This window comes from Amphimedon queenslandica, unplaced genomic scaffold (genome assembly GCF_000090795.2).
Source record: "Amphimedon queenslandica unplaced genomic scaffold, v1.1 AMPQUscaffold_13486, whole genome shotgun sequence".
Classification (NCBI taxonomy): Eukaryota; Metazoa; Porifera; class Demospongiae; order Haplosclerida; family Niphatidae; genus Amphimedon; species Amphimedon queenslandica.
In genome coordinates, this window is record NW_003546278.1 from 228,048 (window position 1) to 243,609 (window position 15,562).

Consider the following 15,562-nt stretch of genomic DNA (forward strand, 5'->3'; position numbering starts at 1 on the left):
GGGAGTATCATCTATAGATGGAGGACATGTACCTATAATAGTAAGACCAAAATCTTCTTTTGTAGAATCAGGAGAAAGAGTATGCTGTCCCTCAGTATTGTAACACTTCTTTAGCTGTTCAATGTGCCTTTTTTATGTTTCCCTATTTTCCAACTTAACAATGTACATCACAGGACTAATCTTCTTAACAATGAATCCAGAAACCCAGAGTTCCCCTGTCTCTAATTCTTAGCATATACAGAATTATTCTCTTTGAAACTTCTACACTTCGCATTTTTGTAGTGATACTTTTCTGTTGCTCTTCATTCCTTTGAACTCTTTCTTCTAGACTAGGGTTGACCAAAGTCAAGTAGGAATCGGTCATCCATAAAGTAACTCTGCTGGCGAACAACCAGTAGTTGTCTGGGGTGTGATTCTGTATGACAAGAGAACCGTGATACTTTCTCTCTCAGAGTCCCTACTCCTTGCATCTTTACAGCTTCCTTCCCAGACTGAACTGCATTTTGCACTAGTCCAATCGAAGGTGGATGATATGGTGATGATGTGAGGTGTTTAATACCATTCCTTGATAGGAAATACTTGAACTCCTCACTTGTCAAGCAAGTCCCATTATCAGTGACAATGGTCTGTGGTATTGCCACTTGAGCAAACGTAAGTTTTAGATTATTAACTGTAGCACTTGAGGTAAATATGTCTTAACATGCACTTCCACTCACTTAGTATGAGTATCCACTAGTACTAGGAGCATGTGCCCATTAATTGGACTAGCATAGTGAATGTGAACTCTTGACCATGGTGTAGCCAGGGCTGAAGGGGTGCCAGGGTTGGGTTGTTACTGTTAGTTTGGCATGCTGAGCAGTTTTCAGCTTTGCCAGCAATATCTAAATCAATCCCTGGCCACCATAAGTATGCTCTAGCAAGCCCTTTCATCCTCGATATATCAGAGTGAGACTGGTGAAGCTCTTCCAAGAACTGTTCCCTCCCTTGGGGTGGTATGATTACTTTGTTACCCCACAAGAGACACCCATCATGTGTGGTTAGCCCTGAGGCTCTCACCTTGAGTGGCTTGAGTTGATTTGTATTGGACTTTGTGGTTTTTGCTGGCCAACGCTCTTGTGTAAACTGAACAACTTTTAAGAGGACAGGATCTAGTCATGTCCATCTTTTAACTTGTGGAGCTGTGACTAGTGGTTGATCTATTACATGTAATAACATTATATTTTCTGGGGGAACTGTATGGGTAACTAAAAATGAAAGAGGTAATCTGCTCAAAGCATCACCATTAGTGCTGTGCTGTATATTTAAATGGTATGGTATATTTTATACATAGATAAAATAAGTGCCCACCTTTGAATCCTAGCAGAGGCTGGAGGTGGAATCACTTTACCTTCTCCAAACAGAGCAGTTGGTTATGATCAGTGATTAACGTAAAATGATGACCATATAGATAGGAATGGAATCTTTTCACACCAAACTCACAGGCCAAACCTTCCTTTTCTATTTCTGAATAGTTCTCTTCTGCTTTAGAGAGTGTGTGAGAGACATACCCAATGGGGTATTCAGTGCCATTAGCCATCTTGTGTGCTAAGACAACACCGAACCCATACTGGGAAGCATAACAAGCGAGTATTAACTCCTTGGATAAATCATAGTGAACTAATACATTGGATGACGCTAACAAATCCTTTGATACTTGGAATGTGTCAGCCTCCTCTTTCGTCCATTTCCACGGTTGATCTGCTTTAATCAATTGAAATAGTGAACGTAACTTCTGCGATAGATTTGGAAGAAACTTGCTATAGTAATTTAGCTGGCCCAAAAAGGCTTTTAATTTATGGACATTCTCAGGAGGAGGTGCATCTTGAATGGCATTGACCTTCTCTGGTGCAGTGTCAATCCCAGCTTTATCAATTTGGTAACCCAGATATGTTACAAATGGTTCCATAAATGAACACTTATTCTTGCAAAGTCAAGAACCTGCATCTTGTAACCGTGTAAGTACTAGCTTCAAATTCTGGATATGATCTTCCTCACTCCTTCCAGTGACCAATATGTCATCTAAGTTCACAACAGTGTGATTTAGATCTCAAAGAACATTTTCTATCACTCCCTGGAAAATTCCTGAAGCAGATGCTACTCCGTAAGGAAGGCGAGTATACTGGTACAATCCCTTATGCGTATTGATAACGAAATACTTTCATGCTTCCTCTTTTAGTTTGATTTGCAAATACGCCTAACTGAGATCCAATTTTGTGAAGGAAAGACCTTCAGCCAATGCAGCTAGCATGTCTTCTACTTTCGGAATGGGGTATCAATAGAGGAAAGATGCCTCATTAATTGTCAGTTAAAAGTCCCCACAGATCCTAACTGATTTCTTATCAGTCTTCAAAACAGGGACTTATAGGAGAAGCTCAGTCGGCAACAGCCACTGGTTCTATAATACCTTCCTTATTGAAACGTAGCTCCACCACTACCAATGGTCAGATAGCATATGGTACAGATCGAGCCTTGCAGTACTTAGCTTTTGCAGACTCATCTACCTGAAGAAAAGCTTCATATCCTGTAAGTGTCCCGAGCCTTTCTTTAAGCAGTGACTGTTGCTCTTCTAGTACTTGATCTAAAAGTGAATTTTGAGAAGTAATATTATTTTAGCTGTGCCAATCTAGCTTGATTTGTTCCAACCAATTCCGTCCCAAAAAACTTGGCCTGTCTCCAGCTACTACCACTAGTGGTAATCTGCATCTCTGTTTTTTGTACCTTACAGATACCATCATAAAACCTAGAGTTCTCAGCGTTTCTTTTGAGTATGTTCTCAAGGTTACAGCTGATTTCCATAAGGTGTTATTAGGCCAGTACTTGTCATAGGTTCGCTCAAATACTGAGGACACCGATGCCCCAGTATCGACTTCCACCATTATCTCTGAACCTTCTACTTCTATGATTACCATCAATGGGTTTACTAATTGAGTTCTCTTTTGGACTTGAAAAATGTCATACTCCTGAGCTGGCTCCTCTTCATTGGCATTGTCAACTATGTGCTTGATGACTGGCTTATGCTTAACTGGTGGCGTCCCCTTTGTATTGCGACAAGCTTTTTTTATATGACCAATCTTGTAAAAGCCATGGAATTTGGCCTTATTGAAGCAACACAAACTTGCTAAGTGATTTTTGTCCACATCTGTAGTAACTCCATCTCGCCGGTGGCTCCTTTTGTGCTCACAATCTGTTTTATGGACGTCCTTTGTTCTAGATGCTCCAATAGATGATCCACTCGACATTGTCATGGCATTCTTTGCAGCTCGCTCCACGGCTTGTGCTACCTTCACCATGTTGTCCAGTGATAGATCTGCTTCAGACAGCAATCTCTTCTGCATAGCCTTATCATTGACTCCGCAAATTATTCTGTCCCTCAACATATAGTTAAGAGTATCACCAAATTTACTGTTGTCTGCAATGGCTCTCAGTTCTGCTAAGAAAGTTGCAATAGACTCTACAACGATTGCAAAACTTAAACCATTGGATGATTGGAGGAGTGGGGTTGAAATGAGCTTTCAGCAATGCATTAAGATCATTAAGATTTGTCTCTATTGGCTTTGCAGGAGCTGTTAAGCTGCTCAGTAGCTTATAAGTTCAGCATCCCACACTAGATAGTAGTTTGGCTCTTTCTGTTGCAGCATCTGTTACGCCATTAGCTTCACGGTAGCATTGGAAGCAGTCCCAGTATTGGGTCCAGTCTTCCTTGCCCTGTCAAAGTCTTGGACTTGACCAAACTGTGGAGTTACCAGTTGTTTTGTTTCTCTTCTAAGCTAACGCAAGTTCACAGATAACGCTAGAGTACTATTGTAAAAACATCTGACTATAACTGACCAGAGACAATACTGACATAAACATTCATACAGGAAGTCTATTTGACAAACCACAAATATATAACTACATAAACATAGGATTAAATAATTAGTTTTAACAATTACTACAAAATTAGCGTGGATTATTACTGCAGCACATCAAAAATTCACGCACTGTTGTGCAATACCCCGTCATTTGCAACTTTACAATAATGTTGACAAAATGCAGTATGAGAGTTGATTAGCTGTTGAGTACACACATCAGGAACATTTAGAGATGGGACTGCTGGCATATTTACTATGACAGGAATCATGCAGTGTTGGAAATTAAGTTTCCAGTTTTCATCAATGCTCCAGCATTTGCCACACCCTGCATGTCAACCACTACTAAAACATTTTTATAGATTGAATACCATTTTCAACACATTCTTAATGAGGGTTGTGGTGATAACATGCTCCAATTGCATTTTCGCTTTAACTTTTCTTCTCTGTCATACTTCTTCTTGTCCATCTGAAATTGTCATGGTTAGGGTAATGCTCATCTTTATGTTCAGCATTGTACAATATGTCTGACACATGTATTCTAGTTAACTCATATGATAAACCTGCATGTCATTCGGATAAATGCCAATATAAATTTCAAACACAGGGCAACACTCACCAGGCAGAATTTCTTGGTATTTGCCTGATAAAAGTGATAGTAACTTCAGCAAATGCTGAGAATGATGTCCACTAATAAATACTGTTAACTCAAACATAACCAAATTTTGTGTAATTAATGAATACCTTAAGCAAAGAAACCATTTGTGAAGGCAGCGCTCAGCATAAGCAACATCAGTAATTTCAACTAGTGACACTTTTTCTAGGTACAAATTCTCACTTTCTTTTTGTTGCTTGCCATGTTAGGTATGATTGTAATTGGTGTTACAATCTTTGCACCTTAATGACACTTTAGTGGCTGGTACAGGTCCATTTATGTCATGTACAATGACATTTACTTCTGGATTGTGTACATATAGTGATCCTACAATAATACAGTGGTGTATTAGTTATGCATTATAATTCTGGTTTGTTTCACACAATGATAATTTTTCCATAGCAATGACACATACCAAATTTAGAATTACTGATTCTCTCCCTTAATACTAGGATCATAAGTCAGCATATGAAAATTTCCATTATCTAAAATTTCCATTCTGTATTTTTCTAACAATTGAAAATTACCTGATTTATAGTATAATTGATCTATAGTTAACATTAATGAAATATGAAGGCTGTAATTATTACCTATAACTAAAATTGCTATATCTATACATGTAGCTACTTAAATTTTAACTATAAATCTGAAGTAAATGTTAATTAGATACCCATGAAATATGAAGTGAAAATAAAATAATGTAGCGTATACTTCAAATACTAAAGTTACATTATTATATGGACATATTATTATGTGCAACATGCACCTGTATCATAGCCTGATGTGAACTAAATATTATTGTTACCTTGCACATTGAAAGATTTACTTTGTTGCCAAATACAGGTTGTAACTGGAGGAGAGACAAATAAAGTATGTGCCTTTCCAGTGAGAATTAACAGGTTTTGAAGCTCCTTCATGTAACCACTACTTGATACATTCCTGAAAAAAATTTTGGAAGACCAAGTTTGCTTTATGATGTGATCATAAATACTGCTGTTCATCATTAAACTTCCTACCTCGTGGTTGACAATACGACATGTAATGTGATCGGAGATTGCAAAATGCTTCTCAAACAAGAGTTGCAGTGTATGAACTCCTTCCAAAACAACACGCAAATGGATATAGTAATTGTATGTCACACAAATTTCAAGAAGTTGCGGATATTTCACCTTTTGCTGACCTATTATATCAGTGATAGTCAATAAAAAAAATGACCCGCGGACCGTAGCTGCATGGTAGTGCATTTTATATAACTTAGGCCAGAAGGAAGAAGTAAATGTTTAGGGTATATCATTTTCATTCAAAATAGTCTTAGCGCTTGCCTAGGGGCTCTGTTGGGGAAGGAAAATCCAATCTTGCTCACAAAAATCTGTCTGACAATTGTTACATGATAAAAATTACAGCTAATGTTTGTGTTTTTGTCATAGTCTATTATACAGTATAGAATGGCATTAGAGGTTGTTTAAATGTCATGGATGTAATGTAGGCAAAAAAATAACAAAAATAAAAAATGACTGTATACGTGGTATCTGCATTTCTGGCCATTAAAAGGGTGAGTGTGACAATTTTTACGAGGATTTTGAATGGAGGTAAACATCATTAGGAGCCAACTTATTGCTTTGAATGAGACTCAACTGCTTGATTGGGCTGGATGGATGACTCCTTCATAGTACCCTGCGAGTGAGAGTAAATATATGGTTTGCAAGATCACAAAAAGATTGCAACAAGGGCTGATTGCTGTGACCAGGAGGATAGGGTATTATGTTGTAATGTACAAGGATCTATGAAGACCTGCTTTAAATATGTGTAAAATTTTGCAGTTATACTTTGATCCATTGCTAGAAGTCATTTGAATATCTATTTCAGGTCAACCTGAAAGCTGACTACATGTAGTTCTTCACAAATAAATAAATACATGTGAGATGGCTCTGTCACTTATACTTGGCCCAAAGCGTTTTGTATTTAAAAGTTTTTTGTACCATCATTTAAAGGACAACTCCATGTACTTGTGCATGCATCTATTTAAAAATTCTATTTTGACAGTAATTATATTAATTCTTTTGCATTACCATCCACATAATATATATGTAGAATTAGTAGAATATTACAGCTCTACTTTGTTATGAGTAAAAAGTCTAGTTCCAGTACCTAGATATTGCATTAGTTTCAGTATCCTGCAATTACAGAGTCTATATTTTTAGTATTATCACTACAAAGCCACTCCAATTTCATTCCTTGTTTCTCCTATCACAGGTGGGGCTGATGTGGGTGGATATGGCTTCATTAATATTTAAAATTTTAAATTATGGCAATATAAATTGATGTGTATAGTGTATGGATGATGAAATAATTAATTGACATTGTGGGCTTGTGTGGGCAAAAAAGGAAAAACGTTGAATCTAATAGGAATGGCCTAAGTATGATTTACCAAAAATACTTGTCCAACCCTTACTGCGTATTGTTATGTGTGTATCATGTACATGTATGTATTAATTTTGATTAAATAAAGAAATAGTACACCAGCCATGAATCAAAATGCGTATGTTTCTATATAATATCATTGACCAAACCAATTTGTAGTATGCTTTATTAACTAGCTAGGTAATGGTACATGTGTTAAATTTTTCTTAATCTTATTTATGTACAAATGTTCTTGTAAGTGCATATCAGGTGATATGTACATGCACGATTGCAGTGACAGCTACAAGGTTATCAATTTAGCAAGGTGTCTTTGTAAATCTGTTATGTCATCTTAGACCAAAGCTAAGCTTTATATGAGTGTGACCAACAACTTTTCTTGTATGCATTTGGTACATGGTCTTAAAGCAGCAATGTTGTGTACTAAGTTAGACATGTAATTAAAATTAGGAATATTAAGTTTTTGTCTCTAACTTTTACTGAACATAGATGCAGCTCATAACATACAACAGTTTTGTGTAGTTGGGATAATGCCCTCATTGTAAATGTATCTCTAGAGACTAGAGAGACATAGAAACGTTTTCTTTCTTTTGAAGAATACATTTATGATTGCCTAATAATCATGTACGTCAAAAGTTTACACAAAATGCTTGTCTTTCGGAAGAGTGGCCCACATTCATGAACTTCAGCTGCTAGACAAGAAATTGTATGAAGCCAATAAAACCTATTAGAAGTGTGTGCACACTATTAGTAGAGAAAATTAAGCTTCTTTAGCAGTTAAGTCCACTGAGTAAGATTTGACACTTTCACTGCTGTCAATTAGCAGTCACACCCTGACACCCTCAGATTAGCAATCAGTAAGCAAGTTTAAAGCTAATCAGGTAACATGAAAATACAGGACAGAGTTTGAAATAATAAATGTGAAACAACTTCCTGTTTCTTTTTGATTTGGGACTTTTGGCGAGGCCATAACAGTTAGAATACATTTAATTAGGTTTAAAACTATACATGTACAAACTGTACATGAAAAATTATTTTATATGTTCTCTCCAGTGATTGAATCTAGGTTTATTTTCAGTGAAACAGATTTTAGTGCAGGCTCAAATCCACTAAATTAATTTCACTAAATTTTTATTAACATCAATAAAAAATTTTGGAAGCCATAAAAATTAATTTGAACTAAATTTTAAACAATGAAAATTTGAAGCCACAAAATAACCCAGCAATACGGTTTTTGTAAAATTTGCATGTAAATATTGTTATAAATTTTTCATGATACTATTATTAATGTACTTACTGATAATTTACATGAATGATACCAATTATTATGGTTGTATTGATGAAAATGTGTTTCGATTTGGAATATGGAAAGGTGAAACATTTTTGCTCTGAGTAATTTTGTGGCTAATACCACACTGAAGGTCAAGTCAGAAGCTGGCAATCTTTCTGGTTATATTTTTCAAATTAACTCTCTTGAATGAGTATTGGAGTTAGTGATGCATACATGTACATGTACATTAGGTGCCACAATTTTTATAATGAAAAACATCATGGTTGTATAATGGATATACTATTAAAAACGTATTAAAGGATATTATAGTTCTAGCATTAAAGTAGTGTTGCATTCTTCATGTGATGCACTGTGCCGTACTGTGGGTATTTTTGGAGTGGAAAAATTTTGCACATTTCTACAATTTAGATCATTGGCAGTTAAGTTTTACTTTGGCATATTTTTGGCAATTTGCCATAAGCATGCACATATTGGTACAAAATGGCCGCTTTTAATTTGGCAAATGGCTATCATAACATTAATTTTGCCAAAAATTAGATGTACATTTAGTCTCATGGGGCCCGACTCAATCTTTAGTATAGGGTCTTGTTTCATGCCTAACATTAACTCGTGCTTGTCTGGCTGAATTTGGTTGACCTAATCAGATCACTGTTACCATGGTTACATTACAATCTGCCCATGCACGGCAAGTCTATTATCAACAATAGAACTATCTGAGCTATTATACTTTCATTCTGTGACTACAACTGCCGACTGGATTGCCTTTATCTGCTCTGATGGTTAGACAATTAGGCAAGTAAAAAAATGCTTTGAGAAATGTGTTTGGATCCGAGATGAATTCAGCCGCCATGATTGCTCCAACTTTAGTACAACCAAAAAAAGCCAAACATTGAAAACATGAGTTCACATGAGGCATGGCACTACACTCTTATTTGGTAAATTAGAGTCTCACTTGCAAGACTAATGTACATTGTGTATCTGCCCCAAAATGATCTGCTATAATGGTACAACTACCTTATTATTATTACTACATACGTGCATGTGTTCTTTAGAAGTGTACACTCCTGATTGTATGCTATAGCATCATTGCTTTACTGATGTAGTCGTGAATGTGCAAAACATTTTATACACACTTTTACTTAAAACAATTTCAACAACAATTTGGCAGCCATTGACAGGTGTTAATGAATCTCCTACTGTATGTCTTAATTTTTGAGTGATCAAAATTTTACGTTTTCAATATATGGGCCCAAAAATTAATCGTTACGTGTGCTAATTTTTGTGTTCTGTACATTGTCTATATACAATAGACTGGGATTGGAGGTGGTTTAATTTTGTGAATTTAAGGTCAGTACGAAAACAATGAATTTTAAAAGACAAATATTACAATGTATACGGTACCATGTAGGCATAGATTTCGCTAAATTAAAATACCAAATTCTCAATAATGTGAGTTTATGCTGCTGCTTCAATTTGTAAAATTATAGCATATTTGACCTCAGTGTCTGATTACAATGTGTTTATACATGTTAGTAACATGTATTGGAATTTACAGTTACAATTACATAATGGCTCTCATTCATCAAGGCTTCAGCCTGCACAAATTGTAATTATTTTAATTTAATTTACTTGTCATAGTGTACTGACTATATAGTAACTCAGTACATAAAAAATGGTTCTCAGTCTACCTTACCAGAGCCACTTCATTATACATAATAATACAATGCATGCATTGCCCTCATGCAGATGAAAAGTGTGACAATCAAGGCTTCCCAGTATAGTGTATAGCATTTTGCCAGTTCATGAGAGGTGCACTGTCTTAGTTTTCTTGATAAAGCTTTGTCAAGAAGTGACTCGGATAGAATTCTTAATTGTTTCTGGTACATATACATGTAATTATGTTGTGCAGAATGTTTAAGCCAATTTTGATCAAAATGGATGTCATAATTATTAAAGTTGTTCAAAAATCTGGCTTAATACCATATACTATTAGTATCGCGGTAGCGTTACTAAGTAGCATTCACCACCAATAAAAATGGCCACCATGATTTTGGTAATCTTGCTATATCAGGAAAACAGGCTCCTATGCTTACCAGACTTCTTAGAGAACCTTTTCTTGACCAGAGGACTCCATTGGTACAGTGTCACTAGTGTGGCTTTAGACCTTGTCTAAGAGGACAGTCAAAAATCGGCAAACGGGCCGTTTTGTTCAGCAACCTTTTTTATCTTCATCATCATCATCATCAAGTCCTGTCAATCCAGTTGTTGGTGTGTATCTCAGTATCAGTTGATGCTACATGGACATATCTTACACCTATTTACTACAACAGTCTATGTGCAGGTCCATGTCCCATCAGATCATTCTTCAAGTACGGAAAAAGTGGTACTGTGACTGCTGGATCGAGACATCTTAGCTGCATGCCACCATTTTGTTAAATATAGAAGCATGTGCTCAAAAATTTGGGTATGGTTGCGCATGTTCAGATTTGCAGCTTTGGAAGAAGCAAGTTATTTTACCTAGCTACGTTTGGAATCTACTGCAATACTTTAATGGAGGTTTCCAGCTAAGAGGTGTTAGTCTTCATGTTACTGTTTTATCGAGTGGGTGATTTTATTTCTTTAAAAAAAAGAAATTAATTAATGTTATGATATGCAATGATAATATAAGCTTCACAACAGCCCTAGGGGCGTAGCTAGGGGGAAAGGGGGGCTATTGCCCCCTTTTTTAGAATCAAAATTCAAAAATAATCAAATTATAAGCTGCTTTTGGCAGAAAAAGCTGTTCTACAACTTACATATAAAAGGAAAAGGCCAAAGGAATCACTCTATGATGCCATTATAAGGCTGAAAGGTATTCAACATTGCCTATGATCGGTCAAGAAGTCCGCCATATTGAAAAAAACGTGTGGTCACTCCCCAGAGGGCATGGTTTTGCAAAATTTTGCAGTGTGCTTCCTTCGCCACATTGCTTCCCTTTTTCTCAAAATCCTGGCTACACCACTGAGCCTGGAAGACCAAGAATAGTTACAACATTGCAAGGAAGATTGACTCTTTCAGCTCACAACTTCTTCAACAAAGACTTATGTCAAGAGTAATATTAATTTCACTTGTCATCAGTATAGTTGATATTACTTCAGTATGTCCATTCAATCCTGTCTCTCATAAATGATGAAAAGTCATAACAATGATAAACATAATAAAGAAAAGTATTGTTTTGGTAAAATCAACAAGGATCACAATGGCAACTAAAGGAATAATATAAATATTACAAAAAAATTAACACAAACAACAACAATGAACATGTATCACAATGGCAACTAAATAAATATTACAAATATTTTTTAAAAATCAACACAAAAAATCAACTTAAATATTAAAAAAAAACAAGTTGAAGTAAGATTCTAAACGTCCAACAGAAATACGGAACGAAACTACTACTTGTCACGCAAATTTCACTCTACATTGCAAAGTGATTCGTAATTCTTACACAATAAAAGTGAAAGTGCAATGTAGAGTAGAATTTGCGTCACAAGTAGGATTTTTATTTCCTGCTTTTATTGGTCGTTCGGATTCCTACTTCACCTTTTTTAAAATTTATTATGTTTTTAGTACACGGTCTTGGGCCAAATTTTTTTCAGGAGAAATTCTATTTTTTATATTTTTGTTTGGAACAATAAAAATTAATAGAGTTCTGTACATATATCTACATGCATTTATCACACTAAACGCATGTAAAATTATAAACAAACTTTATATGGTGGTTTCATTTCAAAATACTTTGTGTTGTGCAAAGATACGAAAGAAAGGTCCAAGTGGATAGGCGTTTTACGAAAAACTGGGATTTGCTGGTTTAATGTGACACAAAAAATACTCAGGTAGGATCTTATATAATTGAAAAAGTCGAAATTGGTCACAGGAATGGTGGATTAGAAAAGAAGGAAATGGTGACAGTTGTTGCGAGACAAATTGGAGACAAGGAAATGTAGGTTTTTAATTCAATAATACACTAAGATTGGAATGGAGACAGGTAGAGCACCATCTGAGAGCCCATATTAATGGACGAAATCACTGGATGACTTGGCTTCTGAAGTAAGCTGTGTCAGGAAAAGCAAAAGTAAAATACAGTCATTAATCAGTGCAATTTACAGGTCATTAGGAGTCAACTGTCCACCTGTTTTGCTCACTCGGAGCAAGTGTGCTATTCTTCCATTATAAATTTCTCAACGAAGTCTTTTTCTGTGCCTGCAACAAATTGACAGGGGCGGGTAGTGCCGGCAAAAGTTGAGGTTCTCAAATAGCTTTTTCCTTGACTGGATCTCAAATAACGTCTTTCATGACTTCTGCCAGGTAATCTAAGATGAAATTGATCACAAGACGACATTTGGAATAGTTTTGGATGACCCAAAGGATTCAATTGATATCACTGACAAAGTGATGCATCATTATGATAGAGGAAAGAGCTGCTCACAAAGAAGCACAGATGTGCCCCAAACAACACTTCTCACAACAATTGACTCTTTGGTGGATAGGGTTAAAAATTGATAAATTATTCCCGTGGGCAGGTCATTTAGTTAAAAATTAACCAAAAATAGGGTTTTTACTTTTCTTAATGTAAAGGTACCAAACAATGTGAATATGGGGATGTGTAGCCATGGTGGTACTCTTGAACAATAAAGTGCACCTTTGCAAGTTCAAATAATCCATTTTCATGCAAATTGATAAAATCTATATACTCATAACAAGGATAGGTAATAGTTCCAGATCATATCTCAGATTTAATAAATGTTACGCACAAAAATACAATGAAAACTGACAGATATAAGTGTAATGAGATACTGTGCAATGATATGTAGCTCTAAGTTATAAGCACTTGTTGCTATAACACTTTTGCTTCAAGTGTTATAGCAATGCTTAGTTGATTTTCAATTATTCCAGTGACGAAGAAAAAGTTTTTTCCTCCACTTTGCAATCCTTGAAGAACTTTTCTATGGTACCCAGCAATTTCTACAGTCATAATAAGGTTGTAGATCACTTTCGATCTTCTTATACTGGCTGTTGTGCAGTATTATGATGTTACAATGACCATGACCTAAATGTTTGATGGCAACATAGAAAGCGCAAAAAACCGAAGCAATTTGAACTTACCAATCTTATTATTGAGAAACATCTTATCGGTATACCAGTTTTTTTGAAGAAGTAAAGTTCAGAAGATGGGAAAAAGACGAAGAAACTAATCTAACTAGGCATCGTTAGCCATATTATTGCTACGCCTACACGAACTTTTACCACGCCATCAATGTAAGCAATGGGGAAAATGTGTTTCTTGACGGTATGGACTTCCTTTTCTTTTACTTTTCTCCATCCTTGCCTCTCAGGAGTACTCTGTAAGTTTATATAAGCATTGTCATGTGTTTCTCTGCATTTCTATTCTCAAATCATTATGCTTGCGTTACATAAAGTGTAGAATGGGAACATGTTACACCTCTTAGAGCATGCAGACACATGTTCATACAAGTAAGTAGAAAATCTAATTTCATCTCAGTCTGTAACTTTTTATTCTCTCATTTTAGTGCTGTGTGCTGAAAGATTTGCTCCATATTGAATGATAAGGAAGGAAATGACAGAGAGAAAAGAAGGCTGAAGGCTATGTACCTATACATAGTGATGTATATAATACTTGCTATACTGCACATTACTGACAGTCATGGAAAACAGAGCAAAGCTTCACCCACACAGCTTTGCTATCATGTGAAACAGAATAGTTAAGATCCACAGGTGAGTTTATAATTGCATCATTGTTTTTTATTTTTATACACTTTTATTGATTATATATTTATTTTAAGTATTCACGCTTAGTGTGGAAGACTTCAAAACAGTCTTCAATATGAAGAGCCACTTGACAGGTCCTTCACCTATAGCATGTTTGACTTTGGTTCTTTCTAGCTCCACAAACTACACACTGGTGGCAGCCTGCATACTGACTCGTCTTGGGAATCCTCTCTGGAAAGCACCTGCTGGTTAGTGTTAGTGGTAAGTCATTGTCAACTGATTGAAAACAAATTGACTGTGATCCATTATAATTTTGTAGGAGTGATTTTGCTACTGCTAGACGAAAGTCCATGTGGTGCAATGGTTTCTGTGAAGCCTCATTATAAAGAATATTGGCATTTCCTAGAGATAGATCCAGCAAGTGGAAAAATATTCTTTTCCATCACTTCATTGCCCTATAGAACAGTGTTATCTTAGCTGTAATAATAAGAGACTTCATGTACCTGTGGCTATATCCATAGTATTGGACCATCTGGTCTGATGTATTAACACCATTCATGCTCTGATTATACTCCTCTACCACCTTTGGTTTTCTAATTGTTTCCATTCCTGCTACTCCTTTCCTGTGACGATCCTTGTCTATCATCCTGTCATCATAAAATGTTGACAGCATACACACATCTCCTTTGTCCTTCCATTTGAGGCACAAAATTCGACTCTGTCATTTTGCTGTATACTTCTCCTGTATTTAGGTGAATATCAATAGACAAGCTAACACATGGCTTACCACAGTGGAAAGAACTTTGTCTTTAAAAGTCTGCTTTATTCATCGCCTGTCACTGCGGACAGTACCACAAGCACAGAATCCTGACTTCACCAGATCATTGAACAGTTCAGGTAAGGAATAATAATTATCCATGAATAAGGTGCATCCCTTGTTTCTATAGTCAGACACAAGTTCCGTTACCACCTTATGTCCAAGACCTTTCTCTGTTACTCTGGGAGTTTTACCTACGAAGAGTGTAATATTGTGATACAACTGTGTAAGTAGATGTAAACTTGTATATAGCTTAAAATTTGAGATATAACCATTGCTAGTGACAGCCGAAGCTCATGCCTTGATTCCCCATTTATGGGGAATCAAGGGCATGTACTGAATCCAGCTCAGCATCCCTTTAAAAGTGATGATGGTTTTGTCTATTGAAAGGTTCTGTCTTGGTGTATACACATTACTGAAGGCTTGAGTAATACACTCTAGTAATGGGCACATTTTATATATTCTATCATAGTTAGGACTCTCTCTTGGAGGCATTTTGTCCTTATCATTGAGGTGAAGCTATCTCATGAGTAGCTCAAACTGTCTACCAGTGATGATACCTTTGAACATGTCGCAATTGAAGGGCCATTTGGTACTCCAATATGACCTAAAGACAAACAAGGTAAGTAAATGTGAAACACATACATGTAGATATACCTTTGTGTTGGAAAGCCTACAACACCCATTACTATTAAAGCAGACAACAATATGTTAACTTCCTCTCT

At 36.0% G+C, this 15,562-nt stretch overlaps 1 pseudogene; it reads right to left on the reverse strand.

The window, feature by feature from the left end:
* Window positions 1-360: 360 nt before the first annotated feature.
* On the reverse strand, window positions 361-14,666 carry LOC105316963 (uncharacterized protein K02A2.6-like; annotated as a pseudogene).
* Window positions 14,667-15,562: the final 896 nt, after the last annotated feature.